Source organism: Xiphophorus couchianus, chromosome 3, assembly GCF_001444195.1.
Source record: "Xiphophorus couchianus chromosome 3, X_couchianus-1.0, whole genome shotgun sequence".
NCBI lineage: Eukaryota > Metazoa > Chordata > Actinopteri > Cyprinodontiformes > Poeciliidae > Xiphophorus > Xiphophorus couchianus.
In genome coordinates this window covers 16755593-16777469 of record NC_040230.1, presented here as the reverse complement: position 1 = coordinate 16777469, position 21877 = coordinate 16755593, and the positions used below count along the sequence as shown (strand labels likewise).

Sequence of the window (21877 nt, the reverse complement as noted above, 5' to 3'; positions counted from 1 at the left end):
GCTTTTTATCTTTGTAGTTTAACAATCCATGTGTGCATTGGTTCAACAGTTTTAATGAGACATTCAGACACAAATCTACAAGATTATAGAAATGAATGCCTTACTTAGTCACAAACCAAAGATGATCTTGAGATAAATATTCTGTATTAAACTTGGATTTAAAAGTTTTGTCTGCTAATTAAAAAAATATTGTTGCTTTTAAACTTTCACCATGCATTTTTAAACCGGAAGACAAACTCACATTGACGTCTTTTCTTATCGCTCTAGTTATATTTCATACGTTAAATAAATAAATAAAGGACAAGGACTTATTCAGTGTTCTGCAACATTTAATATGGTTTAGTCTCTGTGTTACCCAAACACAGACTCAGCATGCAGATGGAGGCACAATGCATTATACATAGAACGATTTTCCCCATCTTTTGCTGCCTTTTCTGGTTTACCGCTTCTGCATTTTTCCACACAAAGAATCCACTTGATGAAATGGATTGCAATTACATACAATCATACAATAACATATAACTGCACACATTTATCCTGCTTAAAACCTTCATTACTGCAATTTGTGAATTATTTGTTTTTCTCCATCAGTATATTTCCCTGCTAGACATGGAGACAGGCCTCTATATGTGTCCTATGTTTTTTGTATACATACACATTAGATCTGAATATTCATGTCAGTGAACTTATAAAATAAAACTCCAGATTGAACAAGCTCCTGTTTATGCCCAATGAAATATTTCTATGTTTCTTCAATTTATGTGTTAACTACTGTAGAATGTTCATAAGGAAACAGTGTAAAAAAAAAGCTGTTATAGCAGTTTATGAACATTTTACATTACACTCTGTCATTATTTTTCACTAATATATCTGCAAAATGTTCTTATCTCTGCTAGCAAGCCGTGAGCTGTTATGTAGTACAAAGCATTACAATATTCAAGACAATGGAACATAACTGAGATACAAAGAATGGAAAACAACAGTACAGCTGTACGAGATTACTGTAGAAGACAATGAGTGCCTCTCCATGCCAATGGAAAACCTACTCAAGACAGCAGCATGCACAACAATCTGCTGTGTCTTATCAGCACTGGCAGTAGGCTTGGTTGTATTCTTTCAGGAAACAGGATAATGTGAGGGTATTGCCAGCCCTCCACCCCCCACCACACACATTCACATCACAGGGAAACCTATTAACATTAGTACTACACCAAAAGTCATAAACCTCTCCAAAAATCTTAATGACCTCATCCACTGACAGTATAGAGTAGCAGCAGGAAGAATGGTAAACAACACAATAAGAAGAGCAGAGAAGCGTAACAACTCAGTTAGAGGTGCAAACCTCAATAGTGAAAATAAGAACCAGGAAGCACTATTGCACCATCTGGTAAGCTTGGCAGTAGTTTTCAAATGTAATTGAAATTCAAGTTAAGGAAGTAAGGTAGATTGAAATGCTCAATTGATAGCAATGGCACAGACATAACATTTTTTTATAATAAAAACAATTTTAGAAATGATTATCTAGCAGTTTGACCACTGACAACAAAATTCAAGTAACTCTGTTTCTCCAAATAGTTGACGCAATGTGATGTGGTTGTGGGACGTTTGTGTTCGCACACACCTTTCACACACAGCACGGATTACGTGGGGTCACACTCTCCTCTTCAGTATTCATCACACCCTAAGCATATAGGTAAAGAGAGCTCCACACCTTTCTGCAGTCAACCTCCTCTGTAGAGCAAAACATGCTCTACAGAAGAAAATGTAGTCACTTGATCTTCTTTGCATGTATTTAATCTGTTTTCCAGTTAACCAATCATCAGTTAGGTCTTATCAAGCGTAAAATTGACAAAATTCAGTGATACTCCCTCACCCCCCAAAAAATAAAACAATTCTCAGCTGGTTGAAAAATACCCACACATTTTCTGACTTCTCCCGATGTCTGACATTGAAAACAAAATATGAGAATTAGAGCAGCTTTATCTCCAATATGGCCATAAAACACAATTTTATCATATATGAATAAAGAAATGCTTTTGATACTAGCAGTTTCACTTGGCCTTGTTGGATTTTTATTGGTTTAGTTCTTGTTCCTTTTTGGTAATCATGAGGGTTTTCTTAGAAATAACATGGCTCTTACTGGAATTTGTGACCAAGTGGGAAAACCTTGGAAAAGATTAAGAACGCATTGCAAATACATTTGCTGACACACATGAACAGATTTACTTAAACTGAGAGTAGGTCTTGATTAAACTGACCATGCTGCTCTTCTAACAGACCTGCTGGCTTAAGCTTATTTTTCACTGATTATGGTTTCTTGAGAGCATAGCCTCTTGAAAGCACTAAATTTATGAAGGATATTTGAAGGGAAATGAGAACAAATGGCTTCTATGCTCATTAGAGCAATTTTTATCCCATTGTCCGCTTCAGGTTTCAAACAATAACTCACCTAATCACCATTAATCATCTCACTGCTCATTACACTTGTGCAAATTGCGTGGTGCCTATTCCACACTTTTTTTTTTTTTTATTTTACCCTCGATTTCCATCTCTAACAAAAATACCCAAAAACAGACCTTTAAATTGCACCTCTGGTAAATGTGGGGTTTTCATCCTTACAGAATTAGACTTCTGTGTCAGCCTTTTTCTACCTTGTCAGCTGTTTCACTTGACTGGAAGCATGGCTGAGGAGATGAGGCGAAAAATTCTTTAGGCATATTTCAGCCTCATAATGGGCTGTGCCTCCCCCAAGGAGGGGCTGCGTGGACGCATGCTATTTGCAGGTCACAGCTGTTTGTCAAAGATACCATTATACAGTATAGGATGACTGTGATATGTAGCAGATTTTAATCTGGGCTTTCATAGTAGCACAAATCAAAAAGGACTGTTCAGTTTCATCCTCTCCCCGTTCTTAAAAAGAGAGACACGAGGCGTGAGTGAAAGTGAAGAAGTCAGATGAAGCAAAAGGATTATCAAAGGCTTCTCTCCAAGCATCATCTTTGTGGAAGCATTCACACTTTCTCCCCTGTTTTTGAAAGGATGAACCCTAAAAAAAAAAAAAAAACCAAGCAAGCCTGTGTAATTCAGCAACGATGTGCAGAGGACAAAAGAAGAAAATCTCTAAATCTGAAGTTTTATGCAGCTTCTTCCCGCTTTAGATTCCTGTTGCTTGGCCTGCCAGATAAGGTTCTCGAACTTCAAATGTGCTGCCTGTGCTCAAACCGCTAAAGCAGACATAGAGGATGAATTGGGATATTCAGTGCAGCATGCATGCCTGTTACTGATAAAGGAAGCAATAATTTTACATTTGCAGCCTGCGAACATGCACATAACTGTGCAAAGGTATCCATATCACTTGAACTTTCTCACATTTGATCATCTTACATCAACAATCTTTGATGTTTAATTGGGATTTATGTGATACACCACAGGTGTCAAACTCCAGTCCTCAAGGGCCGGTGTCCTGCAGTTTTTAGATGTGCCACAGGTACAAAACACTAGAATGAAATGGCTTAAATACCTCCTTGTGTAGCTCAGTTCTCCCAGCCTTGCTAATGACCTAATTATTCTATTCAGCTGTGGTGCAGCAGAGGCACATCTAAAAGTTGCAGGACTGCGGCCCTTGAGGACTGGAGTTTGACACCCCTGTGATACACCAATACAGGGTAGTGTAGAAAGAAGTGATAGGAAAAAGGATATGTGGTTTTAGAAGCAAAAATCTAAAAAGTGTGGCATGCATTTGCATTAAGCCCCCATTGATATAGCAACACAAAAACCAGGGCAATCATTTGTCATGTTGGATTTTAATTTCCTTGCCCACATGCAGGTGCGCACAGAAGAACAGACTTAACGTTTAAGAGGGTTTGTTTTAATTCAGTCAAACGATTGTTCGAGAATTGAGACTGGAGGACGTCAGGAGGAAAAGGGAGTCCAGGTAGGTTCGGGGGTCCCGGGCTGCAGCGGATTGGAACGGCTTGGAGGTGCCAACCAGCGAGACGCGCCTGACCGGTGAAGTTCCAGGCTTGGCTCCGGGAAGCGGGATCAAGGTCTGAGAGGTAACAGAGAAGAAGAGGATAAAATGACTGGACAATACTTAACATGGACTATGCAAGAACTTAGGGCTGAGTCTGACCAACAAGTGGTCACCATCGAGCGATGACTGATGGTTCCACCGCTTCTTAAGAAGCCTGCCGCTGGTTACCAGGATCCGATGCAGTGCGTCAGGCTGTCAAACTCCTCCGCGTAGCTCGTCTCTGGAAAGAACCCTCACTCCAACCTGAATCCTGACATCATTGGCTTGAGATGTTTCCTAGTTTATAAATAGGGCCACATGTCTGACATGATTTCTGTGTAAAAATTGTTGTTTTAATTGTGTGGAAAAAACACACAATCAAAAACCTTCATTTGGTTTGAATCACCCTTACGCTACATTTTTAAAAGGGCCGCATGCTGCCTGGACAACGTTAGACAGTTATAACAGCTTCAATCCAGCTCAAACATTAAATTGTCTGTTTAGAAAATAAATATTTTCAGACTACAGCTACCATTGAAAATCATTCTCAAACCCACAAACAAACAAACTTACACCTTCAAATAAATGTTCTAAACTCTTAGAATGAGTGAAACAAAGAACACAGTTAAGAAATTATCCAAATCATGTTCACTCCTGCGTGGAACGTAACATATTTTAAGTACATCTCATACATCATCTTGGACTTTCACAGAACTTTCACATGTACAAATTCTGAGAGTGATTTGATCTGTTCCTTCAAATTGTCCCTGTCGTAGGAGTTTCCGTGAAAGTTTTGTGCTTCAGTTGGACTGGAGAATCCATGTTCCCTCAGGAGGTCCAGTGAAGTGTTTTGATACCAAGTCTTTCAGTTTGTTATTGTGAACACTTAGTCATTTCAAAATTTGTCAAGACTGTAAAAGTTGTGTTGTGTGTCTGGAGCTTACGAAGTCCAATTTACAGTTTGCCACAAACCATATAGATGAACAACAAATCAGTGGGAAAAAAACTGTCAAGATGAGCCTAAGATGTTGCTTTTTAGCCAAAATGCACAAAAAATCTATATGCACATTGCCCTGAAAATACTTTGCAAACGTTATTACATAGTGGTGGCAGCAACATACTGTGGGAAAATCAGCCTTCTTCAGAGAGGCTGGACAAAATTAATGGGAAGCTGGATAGAGCTCATTACTGATGAACCTTGACTTAAATGAGACAAAATACAAATGCACAGCTTACTTTATGGACCTTTTGTAAGCCACTCTTTGGTTTCACTTCATTGCATGTTGTGAAAGGTTGCAGTGTTAATTTAATGTGAAAAGTTTAAGGAGCATGAATACTTTCGGAAGGCACCATAAAGTTTCTTTGGTGTCATCGAAAATGAACTCAGACAATCATTTGCACACAAGCTAATTAGTTTCTTAGAAGAAAAGTAGTGTATCCACAAAGAAAAAAAAATTCTTTAATCCGACTGTGTCTTAATCTCCTTAAAGCAGTTTCCAGTGTTTTATAATGACCATTCCCAATTTTCCTGTCTAGAAAGCCACTAATAGAATATTAATGGAATATTAATGTGAATGCTTTGGAAACTTCTGGCTATTATAATTGTCTTTGTTCTACTTCGAGAAATTTCTGTCCTGTGTAGCGTCTCTTTTTAGTGCCCCAGTCTCTTTGAGATTTTCTGTGCTTTTTTTGTACTTTGTGCAGTATCTTTTATTACATTCCTTTCCTTCTATCAGTTTTTTTCTTCCTTTTTTTTTTACCAAGATACCATGAGCTCAGTTAGAACTTACATCTGAAGCTCATATGCAATGCAGTAGCACAGCAGCAATCATCAAACAGAAATTCCTCAAAAATCATGTGTCCTGCAGGCCTTTCCTTTGCCATTGTAGCAGCATGAAGCTATCCACCATATTCATGTTCTAACTGGAAGCTGTCTTAACAACTGCACCTCATATTCCTCTGAGTGTCTTCTGATGGCTGGAAACAGCTGGAATCTCCCAAATAATTTCCGACTAGAACTGTGCATGGGCGGCTTATCATTTCACTCTGACCTGTTCTTGCTGGCAGCGCAATCAAAATGTGTTGTAAATGTACAGTGTATTCTTCATTTTGGTCTCCTAAAATTGCAAAATAAACATTTCGTATTCATGCTTTTTGGTTCTTAATGAAAGACAGAATAACGCAAAGAGAATTATCAGAGTTTAGGGATTGTTCAAATAAATCTCAAACTGAAACTCTTTCATGATGTGTATAAAATGAAGTGTGAGAATATTTTATAATGACTGAGTGCATAATTGTTAAATGTAAAAAGATAATTTGACATTTATGTCATGAGGTGGTGAGGAAAACGCAGCAGGCTCAGGATGAGATGAGAAATGATGGTTTAATGAAGTAAATCCAGAATTAACACAGTCCAATATATCCAAAATGCCGGGCAGCACAACCGAGCTGAAGCCAGGACTCGACGCCGGTAGCAACCGGTAAACGAAGGACAAAACAGACTGGGCACACAGAAACGGAATGACAGGACGCTAAGAGCGGCAAGAAACGACAAGGACCCGACAAAGACACAGAGACACAGGTGACACTAAATACACAAGAGGTAATCAGGGAACGAGACACCTGGGAATAATCAAACGGGAAAAGACAGGACAACACAGAGACACAGGAAACTTGAAATAAATACACAGAAACACACATATCACAACAATTTAACTTTCGAGAGTTAAGTCCAAACTCTCGAAAGTTTGGACTTAGTGACAAAATTAAAGTTGTCTATGGTCATTCCTGAAAAACGAAGAAAAAAATTAATGGAAAATAGTGCGGTACAAACCGCGGCCTCCATGGGACCCCAAGAGCTTTTTTTTTCCTCTTTTCATCCATAAAATAATGATTTCTACGTACATTACCAGATATATATTATTGTAAAAACAAATCACTTCATGATGAAATTGTGTGTTTTTGATATTATAATGACAGAAATTATTACTAAAAAAATAAATAAATAATCATCTCCACTGAGGGAGCCCCTTAGTGGCCCTGGGGCCCTAAGCGGCTGCTTAGCTTGCTTGTGCCTTGGGCCGGCCCTGCTGCAGAAGAATGTATGGTAAGCACATTGATCAGTTTCACTTGTTTCAGATCAGCTGCTGGAGGCACATCTGCTGCACCAGTGGCTGAAACATTTAAAGAGCATTTAATTTTGAAGTCAGATCGAGATGCATGTCAAGAAGTATTTGAAACCACTGAGAATGACAAGGGAAGGTAACAGTCAATCTTTACACTCATTATAGAGGCAGAGGACATGGGCTCGGATGACACCAAGACAAACATCTCTGGATACATTTACATAGTTGACTCAATAGATATTATCTTGTGGACATAGTGTAGAGGTTCTTAATTGAACAGCAATAGTTATAGAGGAAGAAAAGTGTTGCTGTGATGGCACAGAAAGACTGAAATGTGGGAAAGAACACGAATAGATCAAGAGAAAGGAGTTTTCCCAGAGGCAAAGCAAGTAAATGAGTCATTATAGTGGATGTACTTCAGGTACATTCTAACAGCAGGACAACTGAATGAATGCCTTAAAAGTTAGGCATAAAAGGGTTTTTCATTTTGCTGCAATATCCCCCTAGGTAGACATTACTGCCTTAGTTATGGACCCGACTGTAAAACCTCCAGAGGTAGGCTGCTTATCGCCCATAAACATTGGCGGAGATGTATATGTATAATATGATTGCTGCTTTTATGGAAAAGAGTATTTTTGTCCAAAACAGTTAGTAAATTTGATGTGATTTTGTGTGTCGTTTCTGCAGCCAGGTTGTCGCCCTGTCTGCAGAGCCAGCTTCCCAGGTGCAGCACATCACAGCTGAGACCTCACTCTCTGATCGTTCTGACCCGTTTCACACACAAACGCAACCAGAAACTTATAGGCGCATGCAATAAATTGCAAAGCAAAACAATCACACGCAAAACAGTAACATATATGCCAGGCTTAATTTCTGCTCTTCTGAGTCTGTTGGTGTCACATCTTTGTAGATGTTTTAGCTACGGGGAGAGGGAAACACTGAATTTGCACAAATTGTCTTTCTAGCCATTTGGCTGGAACAGCAGGTTTTGAAATGATAATGAATACGTGGGCCAGGATCTCCCACATGGCATCGTGTCTAGTGTGGAAACAGACGATATAAAAGATGGCAGCCCTGGAAAGCAGAAGAATAATGTTTTTTTTACTCGTGAAATATGAAAATCGGATTCTGGCAGTACAAGGATGATAACGCAGTCTGTGTTTCTCAGAAGGGATACACATCTAAAGAGAAGAAAATGGTGAATCTGTAGGTATTATTTTCACTGAAGTGTGTAGAGGGTTCTGCATGCTCCTCAATTACTTACTATAAAACTGTGCTGTTTTGTAGCACAGTTTAAAATAACCAAGATGTAATAATAATAGTTTTATTATTATTATTATTATTATTATTATTATTATTATTATTATTATTATAATTATTATTATAACATCATAACAGAATAATAAGAACAAAACTGCTAAAAGAAACAGCTAATGAAATTGATTCTGCTCTGCTGGCACACTCCATCACACGTTCGCTTGGCTGTGGATTGTAGGCGTAATAAATACAAACCCATGTCTCTTATGTCATGCAGACAGAGGTCAAAGGGAAAAGGGGAGAGGCAGAGTAAAGATCAGACTCCACAGCATGGAGACTCTAAAAATCCTAACATAAGTGTGATGAGAGGTAAGTCTGAGGAGATGAAGCAAAACGGCATATCACTGCATCCTCTGGACATGGCAGCTGCCTCTGAGCCAGAGCTGCTGTGCATATTTGGGCCCAGGGACCTGGGGCGCTCTCTGGGCCTCCGTCTGCTCCAGTCTGGCTATGGAGTTACGTATGGCAGCAGAAGACCACACAGCTGTGGCCCTTTGCTGCAGGGAGCTCAGGTACACATCACTGGAGCTGGAGTATTTCTCTCAAAAACTGAAGAAAGGGGAGAAACACGTGTGTGATGTATGTAATTATGCAAAGAATAATGCGTTGAACCTGTACAAAATATGCCATGTTTTGTACAGGTGATGACCCATGCAGAAGCAGCCCAATCCTCTAATCTAATCTTTAGGAATTCTTGACAACAATGGAGCATGATCTGAAAGGGAAGGTAAATAAACACAAACTAACAATATGGTTTGATTGTTTATATCCAGTGGCTATCAAATGTATTCACTCTTATTGATTTTAGAACTGTTATGATAAAACAAAATGTGGCTTTTTTCTAAAACAAACCTTTTAAATGTATTTTGTTTTGAAGGTATTGGTGGATCTCAGTAACAACCTGAAGAAGGGCATATATACCCAGAAGCCAACGCTGTCTACTTGCAGAGGTGACAAACTCTAAAAAATAAAATGCAGAAGAAAAATGAATACATTTTAGGACTCTACATTGTTATGTGCTCTGCATGGTAAGATAGTTGTTATCCCTGTTGCTAAGCAAATAATTTAAGTTTAGATTCTTTTATCCATTACATGGCCTTTGCTTTCTCTTTGTAAAACTTCAGTCTGACCTCCATGTACAGCTTTTTACTTGTTGCACGCCATCCTTGGCAGTTAAACTTGTTCAGTCTCTTTTTGACTTTACAGACATGGACTTTCATGTGACATTTTAGTTTTTGGTGACTTGCTTGAGCATTTTATGTTCTACTCTCAGGTTATTGTGGTGGTTAAACATGGGCGTGCTGGCAGTTGCTCAGAATGTCTTTGACATACACCTTGAAGTAAAAATGAGATTTGAGATTCTTTTAAACCTTTTTCAAATTCCTTGCTAGACTCATAGGCTAACATAATCTTCGCTCTGAGGTTTTCAGACTGCTCTTTTATTCCTACCACGCTGTTCCCTTGCAAATCAAAAGTCAGGAACCAAAACCGTCTGCGGTTTAAACAGGGCAAGCCTCCATCACAATGCCGTGTAAGGATGTTGTAATGTAACCGTTTTCACCTGATGTGATACACATTTGTGTGGGATTTTAGTCATTTTATGTGGGAAAAACATGGGGGTGTCCTAATATATACCTCACTTGAAATGATAAGAAATGATGTACAAATGTATTATTATGTTAGAAAAACATTAAAAGATTAAAGGTTTTCAAAGCATGCTCTTTATTTACCAGACTGCAACTTTCAGGGAAAATATGAAAGTGCTAAGACAGATTTCTTTTGAAACCAAGAAAAGTAAAATGCTGTGTGCTCTTCAGGCTGGTTCTTAGTTCTGCTGTGGTGAAAGGTCTTAACACGCTGTCTGCCTGGGCCCTGCAGAATGGACTTTTAGCAGGAAAACAGGTAAGAAGTAAGTAATCTTTTAGAGATAGTCAGTGGGATCAAGGCAAAACAACACCAGGAAGCTGCTAGGCATTAAGAAACACTTTAGCTGACAGGAAGGAAAGATACAAAGACAGAGGAGTAACAGGGAGGAGATTACCAACTTGATCTGTTCATGATGAGAAACACTTGACATCAAACCTGGAAACAGTGCCTGCTTTCATCACTTATTGTACATTGGGAAAAGTGCCTCTCAGATTTGTAAACATAAAAAAGATTACTTCGTCATACACTGTGCACAACCTGGAAATGGAATTTATTTCATTTGCCTTCCTGCTGATAGCTGATTGTATCAACTTTCCATCTGAGGAGTAAAGAAAATGAGGACATGGTAAAAAAAAAAAAAAACACGCACATGCATACACACCTTATTATGTTAGAAAGTTGAAAGCCCAGTGTTTATTGCAACCTTCATTTCAGTTTGATTTGAGAGAAACACAAACATGCTGGAACCTCTGGAGACCAAACCTGAATCTGCCTCAAATCCTCTTTAGCGCAAACATTTATTCACATGTGTACACACACACACCCACGCCCGCACGCCGACACACACCATCGCTCACACCTCTGCAGAACTCTGCCTTTGAAAACAGGTAACGAACACAAGATGTGTCTTCAAATGTCTTTCTTACTGCACATGTAGTCACAGTATGTATTCATGCACACACATACATGCTTGTAAATGTGCACTATTCCCTGGCCAGCAATTTGATTAGATCCACAGCGGGGCTGTGGCGCTGTCACATTTACATTCAGATGGAGATTTAGTCTGTCGGCCGTCCCCTGCTGTTACTGGTGCAGTAATGTAGGCAGACATGGCTGACTGCCCAGTCCACTTATACACACACCTGGGGAAAAGTGCTCTATCCTTCCGACTCTCACACACGCCTGTCAGACTGCTCTCTCCAACGCTCTGCAGTGCTCAGTTTCTTACAAACAACTTAATCATCTTATCCCAGAGCTGAGAGGTAAAAATGATAAGCGTCAGCATGGCAAGATCTAGAAAGGGGATTAAATCCTGAGTATAGATGAAGCGGACATGTGTCTTTACAGAGTTAAACAATACAAAGTAGTTTCAGCTCAAAAATTACTGATACAAAACTGACAGATAAACAAAAAAAGGGTTAGTCCTCAGACAGACTTTATTTGTAAGGTATGTTCTAGTTTTTTCTCTAAACAGATCAACTGACATTTACAGCAAATAAACAAAATGAATAAAAATGGCTCTGCAGGAATAAAAACAAAAACATTTTTATTGTCATTTACAGTTAAATAGAAAACAGTCTATTTATGTTGAAAGCATGATTTGGTATGACGAATATTGGTGATGATGATTGTATATAGTTGCACTTGAGAATGTTTGTTGTATTTGCTCTAGTATTCCTTTGTTTTATTATTAGCATTGCTACCATTGTTAATTCATCAAGTTAATGAGATCAGATTAAAATATGTTAAGAAACCCGCAATTTATACATTTTTGGGTAAGCTTTGATTGCAACTGTTAAAGTTTAAAAATATTTAACCTTGCATACCCTTTTGGAAAGTGGAATTTCCTGCAGAATTGATGCCCATGCAGACAGCCATATGGAGCTTTCTTATCTTCTAGCGCTAATAATAAATATGTATTTGGTTGTCAATGAAATGTAGCAAGATGGAAGAAAAGACTTAACCAAAACAAAAATGTGCTAGAGCTGGTTTTAACTTATATCCACTCCTTCTTGATTTTGTAAGCCTGTTTGTGTGGATCATTTAACTCTTTTGACATGATGCTTACTGACATCAGGTTTTAAATAAACAGTTTTTGAAGGACATGTTCATAGTATCGCATCATGTAGTTTGGTCACATTTGTTGTTTTATATTTATAGTTTATGTTTGTCCTTCATATCTTATTATGTGGAAGACTTGTAATGCTATATACTTCCTTTTTTATCTTTCTGATTCGGCTGAATCCCCAAATTTCCGCTTTGTGGGACAATAAAGGCTTTCTATTCTATACTAAATACTTTTATTAAATTCACCGAATTAAAAAAAGTCTTAAATTTGATCTAATTTTAACATTTATTGTTACTGTTTGTCTATATGATTTCTTTACCATGTTTTTCCACACTTCTCATTTTATATGCTAGTCAAAAGCATATAAAAACAACCAAAAGTATTTTTAAGTACCGTACCTTACTTATCAAACATCCTTTCTGCAAAATGTTTTAATTAAATACCTAACTGATACAAGAAGATCAGCTTAATCATTTTAAAATCTTTTGAGGGATGCTTTCAGTGATATTTGATCAAACACACAGAATCTGTTTAGATATTGCACATTAAAGAAAATCATAAGAATAAAACTGTAAGAGCTGACAATACTTCTCTCTTTTTCAGAGTTTAAATTCTTGCCAACAACATCTTCCAAATACTTTTCCTTCTGCATATTTTTGAAACTGTCCACTAAACTGTGTGCAGGTCTTCCTGTGTGGAGAAAGTGAAGAAGCAAAGCAGGCAGTAGCACACCTGGCCTCCAAACTGGGCCTCACTGTTCTGGTTAAAGGCTCTCTGTCAGCAGAGTTGGAGGACTTGCCCCTGAAATTGTTCCCAGAGTGGAGGCTGCCTTTGTCCATAGCTGTTGGCCTCACTTCTTTCTTCTTCTTCTACCTGCTCATTAGAGATGTGATCCATGCTCATGTTGAAAATAAAGATGAGATTTCATATCGAATCATGGTGTCCCTGGCCAACAAGGTCATGAGTTGTCCTTAATATCAAGTCTTTTCTTGTATAATATCTATTTTTTTCTTATGGGTGTTTTGTAAAATTGTGTTCTAGCTGTGTCCAATTGTGGCACTTGTTATGCTATCTCTCCGTTACCTTCCTGGTGTGATTGTTGCTTTTTATTTTCAACTCTACAGAGGGACCAAATAAAATAATAACAATATATTGTTTTAACAGTTTGGTATATTGTGGAAATGTTGTAGAAATGTAATGTTAAATTAAATCGCACTTGCCTTTGGTTTTTCTTTCTCCAGGCGTTTCCCTAACTGACTGGACCGCTGGATGCTTTGCAGGAGCAGATGGGTCTTGTTGCACTTGGCTATGCTTTTCTGCATGCCATCTATACATTCATCATTCCTATTTGCTATTCTGTCAGGCACAAACTCATTTCAGGGGTGGTGGATGAGGTACAGCAAACTGGTCCAAACCAGTTATCACATTTTTTAACAGTCATGTACAAAGAATAACATGGCATAAAACCTGCATTGATCCTTTCTTTCTTCCTTTGCCTCTTTGTTTCTTTCTCTCTTTCTTAGATGAAGAACAATAAAAGCCCCCCATTTTACTTTGATAATACTGAGGCAGGGGCCACAGTCTCGTTTATATCACTGGGAATCCTGGGATTTTTCCTTTTTGTCCTGTTAGGACTAACATCCTTGCCCTCTGTAGGTGGATCCCTCAGCTGGAGAGAATTCAACTTTATTCAGGTCAGTGCTCTGTTGGAAATGTGAATGTGTGTGTGAGTGTGTACTTTACCTTTACGAGTATGAACATTATCAGACAGGTGGAGTAAATCAATCAGCAGAAAAGATCTTTAAGCACCTTTGTAGAGGGTTATATTTTGACTTTCCAACTTCTTTTACGATAGCAATTAAAATTCTCCAAAAGCAGTAGCTGGCACTCGTTTCCCAGAGTGAAAGCCTGGTGGACTTTTGCCTGGGATTTTAAATGTTAAGTTATTCATTAAATGGAATTATGATACCTGGTGTAATTCACAGCAGGGACATTGTTAATACAGGTCACAAGCCTATTTATGTAAAGGTCAGATCCATAAGTAGACACCAGAATGAGGCCCACAGAAAGACGCATAGGTCAAAATAATCCTTATGATCTGGTGAAAAGAGTTGTGAAAAACATTACACTTGAGATGGCAATTTTCAACAAATATTTGTTAAAGATGTGGGTTGTGTGACTCAAAGGTTGTATGCATGTTGATGCACACAATGGAAGGATTTGATATTTCAAACAGATTAGGTGAGATATGCCCTGATCATCATTAAAATCAATAGAAATAATTTGTTTGTGCTGTCTGAGCTCACTGTAAGCAAATGTGAATGTGAAATTATGCAGCCAAAAACTAAAATTCTGAATGGAAGCAGGTTGTCCAAATAATTCACAAAATTGAGCTTCAAATAAGGCCACTGGTGTTATGTAAAATTTGTCATTGTGAAATGAATTAATCTGCATTTTCTGCTCCTTTTAGCACTTGATGATTCTATTAATAGAAAAAAATAAGTTTACATGCAACTATAAATTTCTAGGAAAAATACCACTAAAATTATTTATTCATTAAATGAAAGAGTCTGAAGCAAATATATTTTTGCAAAAACACTGTTAATCTATATGTAAAGCCACCTACATTTACAACTCATTATATTTGTTACACAAATGTTGCAGCAACAACCTGATAATGACATTTCTTCATCTCATCTTACACTCTCCTTGGCATGCTAAATGCTTGAAGTGGCTGACACTGCAACAGAGTTTGGCCTTTTTTCTTATTTATGCAGCTAATAACTGTCTGACCACTAGGAGGCACTCAGACTGTTTGTAGAACATGTTACAATAATGATTAAGCACATTTTAGATATGCCAATATGCATGGAAAAATTAACCTTGACACCAGCTTCACTATTGATTACTGAATTACTGAATGGAAAATATAAATAATGCACAATAATAAACATTGATTGAAGTACCCCTTCATTTTACAGAAAATTGATCTTTATGCTCTCTGTTTTTGAAAAGGCAAAACATTATTTTGAAGAATAGATTTTTGTTTAATTAAATTAAATCATCTGTGACACAATTGCTTAACTTGCCAATTAATTTGGCCTATAATATATTTTCAATGGGCCAATTTGTGAAGAAACAGCTGCTATCTTTCAGTATGTGTTCAACTCATGATGCTACGTTGTCTTTGCTACATTGTGAGAAAAACAAACTGAAATAGTACAATCTGTTACTATTTCATCTTCAGGACAGAACAAGTTGTGCAGAAGACACTGTCTCATATTCTATTGTATCCGTTTGTCGTCTAATCATCTTGGCCTCAAATTTAAAAGCGTTGTGCTAATTTTATGATTTTCCCCTATGGGTTAAACACTTATTTGCTTACACTCTCCTTGCTTAACTCCTTGAGTTAAACAAAAACAATGTCAGACTTCCCTCCCACTGCAGTTGTTTTAAGCATGGTGAAGTGAGTGAATCTTCATCAGTGTGGACAGAGCATGCTTTAACATTTGATTAGAAAGGGTTATGACTAGGTTATTGCTGCATTTGTGGAGCTCTTCAGTATTCTGTCTGTAACAGTGGTACACATGTAAAGTATACATATAAAGTATATAGCATGAAGTATATATGAAATCTTAAAGTTGTGACACTCATGCTATGGAGTCTTTTGAGATGTAGAAATAATTGGTGCAAGATTTGCAATAGTGTGCTGTTAACATTTGGATGGGTAAATATTAGATGATGTTCTAAGGGACAGTTTTGGGTTGTATTATATATTTTTAACAGGCATGCAGCTGGTATAATAAATGCAGACAGGAAACACACATTAACCTTAGTAAATTTTTGAATGTGACAATGAAAAATATTTTTCTTGAATAGAGGAATTTAAAAAAAAAATAAATTGATTCATAAAAATATCAACACTACAGCTGCCAAGAAACATGGGAGGCTTAGATCTTCCAGATCTAAAAAAATATCAATTGAGTTCTCTGATATTATATGCCCGAGAGTGGATATCTGGAAACTCATCCACAGTGTGGCTGGATATAGAAGCCTCGTTATGTGATTGTCCTCTTAAAAGCCTGCTTTTTCTTAAAAATATGAAAACAATAAAGAAATGCTGTAACAATCCAATCACTGTGAATACAGTCAAGGCCTGGAGGGTGGTTCAACATATCGAGGGAAGAACTGGGAAGACATCCCCATTTACACCCTTTGTCCAGAACCCTGACTTTCTTCCGGGTGTGTTAGATGCAGGTTTTGGGGAATGGGTGGCTAAGGGTGTTTCCTCTTTGGGCTGTCTTTTTAAGGAAGGGATCCTAATGTCTTTTAATGAAGTTATGGAAGCCTTTGGAGTAGGGAAAAATAACCTCTTCCGTTTCTTCCAGCTAAGAGACTTTATTAAAAAAGAAACAACTCTACTCAGGGACACGGATGTTTCGGGCACTGAAAAACTGTTTTTCGGAACTCGTGAAGTGTCACTCAGTATGTGCTACAAAATATTAAAATGTCATAAGTGTCATTTATCAACTCTGACCCAGGCCTGGGGAGGAGAGCTGAATATCGAGATTACTGATGAAATGTGGAGCAGTATCTGGAACTCTGCCAGAAAAATCACTATTTGTAATCGCTCCTGGGCATTGCAACTTAAATTACTACATAGAGCTCACTTGGCCCCAAACCGGGTGTCTAAGTTTAAACCGGGGTCCTCTTCACTGTGCCCTAAATGCAAAATACATGAAGGCAGCCTCACACACTGTCTTTGGTCATGCCCCAAGATCCAGATGTACTGGGAATCTATTCTGGTTGAGACTAGGAAAATTATCAAAACTAATATTGATCTCGATCCAGTGTCTCTCCTCCTTGGTCTACCAAATAAACATATTAAAAATCAAAACAAGAGTAAGTTATATAATGTCCTAATTTTCTGTGCTCGAAAGAATATTTTGTTACAATGGATCTCTAATAAATCTCCTACTATTAATGGATGGAAGAGGCTTATTTTGGAATATATCCCTCTCGACTTTCTAACATGCCTCGTCCACTCTAAGACTGACATTTTTGGACGCATTTGGAAGCCCTTCTTGGACTATGCTGAAGGACACTTGTCTACCATCCTGTCTCGAGCATTTATAAATGCTTAGATGTGAATGATGATGGAAGAATGTATGCCCCCTATCTTATCCTCCCTTTTGACTCTGGACTGCACTGCTGAGCTTCTGTTCTGTGTTGTGTTGTTGTTGTTATTAAATAAAAAATTAATAAACATATCTACAAAAAAAATAAATAAATAAATTGTATCTACAATTGCAAGAACTTTTCTTTTTCCTTCCTGGGCTTCTATTGACCCATAAATCTATAAGTTATAATGTTTTCATCAAAAGCAGGTTGTTGTAGAAGTAAAACAACTATTAAAATAACCAGAAAATGAGAAATAGTGATGTTAAAAAGGTTTGTATTTTATGGTGTAGATTTTTGTACATATTTCTAACACACAAGATCTTTGTAAATCCCAAGTGTAACTTTGGACTTGAATTCCACATACCTTGTAACACATATGGCTTAAATTTTTCTAAGTCTTATCACAAGCACTTATTGTAGTGTTAGAGTGGGATAACCTAGAGTTGGAAAAAAACATGGAGGAATCTGGTTTGAGAAGCAACCCCTAGTGCAAATTCATGTTTGATATTTGTGTAATTGTCATTAGGAGAGTTTATGGTGATATATTTCTCTTAGATCAATTAAATATCAGTGACTTGTTGCTCAGGAAAAATATATTTTAGGCAAAACTTGTCAGAAAATAATATCACAAAATGTAATGAATTACATTAAATCAATAGAAATTATGTTGAATAGGGATAAAAATAACTATTACGTTTTCTAATAGTTACTGTAACTTCAGCAAACCATGTTAAAATGAATTTTTGTCTAAGTGTTATCTTACTTTAATCATAATACATTGAATTTTAAAATTGGGCTAATTGTAGACATTTTGCAGACCTGTTTTGGATTAACTTTAATGTGAAGTTTATTTTAAGCCATTTATTCATTTAGTTACATAAAAACTTGACTTTTAATACCTTTAAACACCAGTCCCCAGATTCATACATGTAACCTTATGTCATGTAATGCGGTGGTGAGAGGTGGTGAGGCAGACGCAGATGACCCAGGTGAGATGATAAATGGTGATTTAATGAGAAACAAACATAAACACAGTCCAAAAACACAGGCAGCACGACTGAGCGGAAGCCAGGGCTCAATGCCGGTAGCAACTGGTATAACAAATGGACAACACAAAGGACTGAGCGCACATTAGACGAGGACCCGACAAAGACACAGGTGACACTAAATACACAGGGGGGTAATCAGGGAATGAGAAACACCTGGGAGTAATCAACGGGAGGACAGGACAACACAAAGACTCAGGGACAGAAAACTCTAAATAAATACACAGAAAAACACAGACCATGACACCTTACACTTTTGATTGTTGTTGTTGTCTCTCTATCATCATGTTAGTGAAAACATCTATATTTTGACATGTCCTACTCTTTTTGCAGTGTTTTAAGTAAGGCCTTTATATGTGCTATTTTTCAGTCTGAACTAGGACATCTCACTCTGTTCATTTGCATGGCTCACTGCTACATCTATGGCTGGAATAAATTTCTTCAACCCTCAACCTGCAAATGGTACACGCCTCCAGGCTACATGCTCTATCTGATCGTATCTTCTGTGGTGTTGGTGCTCAAGTTACTTCTTCTCCTTCCTTGTGTGGACCGCACCCCCACCCAAATTCGCCAAGGCTGGGAACAGACTCAGCCAAAGCAGATGGGTGAAATAAAAACCACAAACCTCTGAACTTTGTTCTCAAAAGGCAGAGTATGCAACCTATTAATTCACATCTTAAATTAGCCACGTACAGTCATTGCTGGAAAATGTTTTCAGTGTGTAAACAGTTATCTATTTTAGGTGATAAGTAATAAATTACCATAGTGAGATTATAAACATACAAAACAAATGAAAATTTTGGTAATTTTCACTTACTTGGGCAGTTATCTTTTATCCGCTTTAGAAAAACAAAAAGAAAAATAAGTATTACAAAAAAAAGTAGGTAATGCTATCATGAGACAGCAGAACTGCTAGTTTCCTGTTTTACTTTAAGCATTCTTCTTTAAGAAAATTTATAAATATGTATATTTATATCCAACGGCAGGTTTTTCAGTAGTTAGTGTGAGGAAGGTTATTGATTGGCTGCTCTGATTAGACAAAATTGAGACAAATAAAGTTTTGACTTTTCATCTGTTATGGATTCTGTCTTTACTTGTATCTCTTTTAACCTCTTCTATCTGCTTACACTCACATGCTGCAGCTTCCATAACCATGTTTAAATGTGACTGATGCCAGTCATATGTAAACAGACTGAAACTGATTAGACTACCCTTTAGGGAGGGTACAGATTGCAGAGAAAAATAAAAGCTAAACTTGCATTTCAATCTTGGCCTCACTTGGTCTTAGATGTGCTAAGTGTGGCCCAGTGAATGTAACTCTGTATCTGTTCCATTTGTATGACATGCATGACTTGTAACATTTGATAATTTTTTGGCATTAAAGTCTGTTTTTTATATATAACCAAATCTCATTATTTCTTAAGGTAATTTACACTGAGGGGTTCTGGTCAGGACCTGAAACTGGTTAACGAACCTGGTGGAGCACAGAGACAAAAATGAATGAACTCCAACACATCCGAGGCGTGGGAGAAAAACACACTGGTTTTGTTTGTTACCTGGATGGTTACCTGGATGGTTACCCGCCTCGTCACCAGGGCAGAAGTCTGTGTGATGAAGGAGAGGAAAGAAGACATGATGCTTGCAGTGCTGCGCGACTCTGTCTACCTACATTTTGCGCTTACTGCAGTGGTGTCCAAAGATGATCCTTGAGGGTTGGCATCATGCATGTTTCAGTTCTCTCCCTGTTTCAACACATTTGGATCAAATGATGGCTAATTTAAAAATCCTAAGTAGAACATTGACATGTTCTATACCAGGTTGTTACTATCAGCTGGTACAGAACTAAAACATGCAGGATGCTGAACCTTCTGGATCAACTTTGGACACCACCAGTCATATGTAAGTCATATGGCCAGTGCATTCATATTGACAGAAATAGGTGTAGTTGGGCACGTTGTGTGTGTTGGAGAGGAGGGGAGGTCTTGCGACTGGATAAATGAAAGATTAGTGACTGATAAAAAAATTACAACATGGCTTGTAGACGAGAGTTGGTGCAAGGCTAATGACTCAGAGGTAGAAGAGGAGAGGCAGGAACAAAGAGTATCTGTTGTTAAGGGTACAAAGTCTGGAGTAAGAATTTTTCCTCTTCATTTATGCCGACAGCACCCCTTTTACTCAGTTATCTTGTTATCATGCATCTAGAAAATATTATCAGAGCACACAATCTGTAGTCCCTCACACCCTCTCGCATTGTTTTGTTCTCTCATTACCGAGGAAACTGCTGTTGATATTGGCCTACTTCCTGGTGTCAGGAAGCTATCTGCTTGGCGTGTGTGGGGGTGTATGTGTGTGTCAACGCCTTAGAAAAAATCTTCTAATATGTCCTTGGGAAAGAATTACAATGTGGCGACATGCAGAAACACTGTGAAACAAGCTCACATACACACATTATTGTTATCTATTTCAGTTTATAAGCCTGACAAATTCATAAAACCTTCAAGGACCATTCATGTTCAGCTCTGTATGAATATAAACAGCATGGACATTTAATGAAAGGTTCTCCCAATATATGTCTGCGAAATCTGAAAATATATGTTGAGTAAAGTGTCAAAGGCAAAAGTCACAGTTTTTTAAAATCATTTTGGAGATTTTTTGATGAAACCAGTTCTTACATAATTTTTATTTAAAATAGTTATTTTAGCACAAAATTGCACATGTAAAGTAAACTAGTTGCAAATCTTAAATTAAGAGCTTAATTTAGAACATTGTGAGCAAAGCACAAAACATTTATTTTTGCTAAACCTTTTTGTAAACAAGTTTCAAACGTAAGATTAGGGTGATAATACAAAAAATTTTTCAACTCCACATTCTTGTGTTTCAAAAATATTTTATTTGGATAACAAATACACTGAACAACCATGACTGGGTTAGTTGTGAATTAGTAGATTTTAGAAAGAAAATATGTCTTCAAGAAAAGACTTTGGGATTGTACAATGACGGTTTCTATGTTTCTGTTAAGTTTTTTTCAAACAAAATTTAAACAAAAATAGAAAATGTTGTTTTGAAAGAACAAATGGCTAACCTTAGCATTCATAAAAAAAAGGTTCAGTGGTGCATTTTGAGGGCTTTCAGTTTATTGCAGGATTTAATGCATTACAGCCTAGAATATTATTGTATGCAAACTGAATGTCAAATAAGTGCTTCTTGGTGTCTGCTGAAACCTACAGTAGTCTCAATCTCAGTCAGCTGAAATAAACGTTGCCCTCCATTACATCAGGAAGCTGTTTCGTGATCACAAGGGGCTTTTTCTGAGTTCCCAGGCAGCACAGGGTGCTTAATTGATTCAGTGGGAATGTCAAAAGAGAGGTGTGTGGGGTGAGAAGTGTTACTGCTGCAGCCCCTCTCTGGGCAGTTAATTTATCGTGAAAGTCCCTTGAAACTTGCAAGTAGGCTACGCTGTTGCCAGAGCAGTAGTTTGTGA

At 37.6% G+C, this 21877-nt stretch overlaps 1 long non-coding RNA gene and 1 pseudogene across 1 annotated transcript; one reads left to right on the top strand and one right to left on the bottom strand.

Annotated features, from left to right (window-relative positions):
• Window positions 1-3849: 3849 nt before the first annotated feature.
• LOC114142049 (uncharacterized) lies at window positions 3850-4216 on the bottom strand. The gene is made up of 2 exons (XR_003594951.1): window positions 4133-4216; window positions 3850-4048 (listed from the first exon to the last, which is right to left on the bottom strand). It is a non-coding gene; the product is annotated as an uncharacterized LOC114142049 (long non-coding RNA).
• A 4413-nt stretch (window positions 4217-8629) lies between these two features.
• On the top strand, window positions 8630-19027 carry LOC114142237 (metalloreductase STEAP4-like; annotated as a pseudogene).
• The last annotated feature ends 2850 nt before the right edge of the window (window positions 19028-21877 follow it).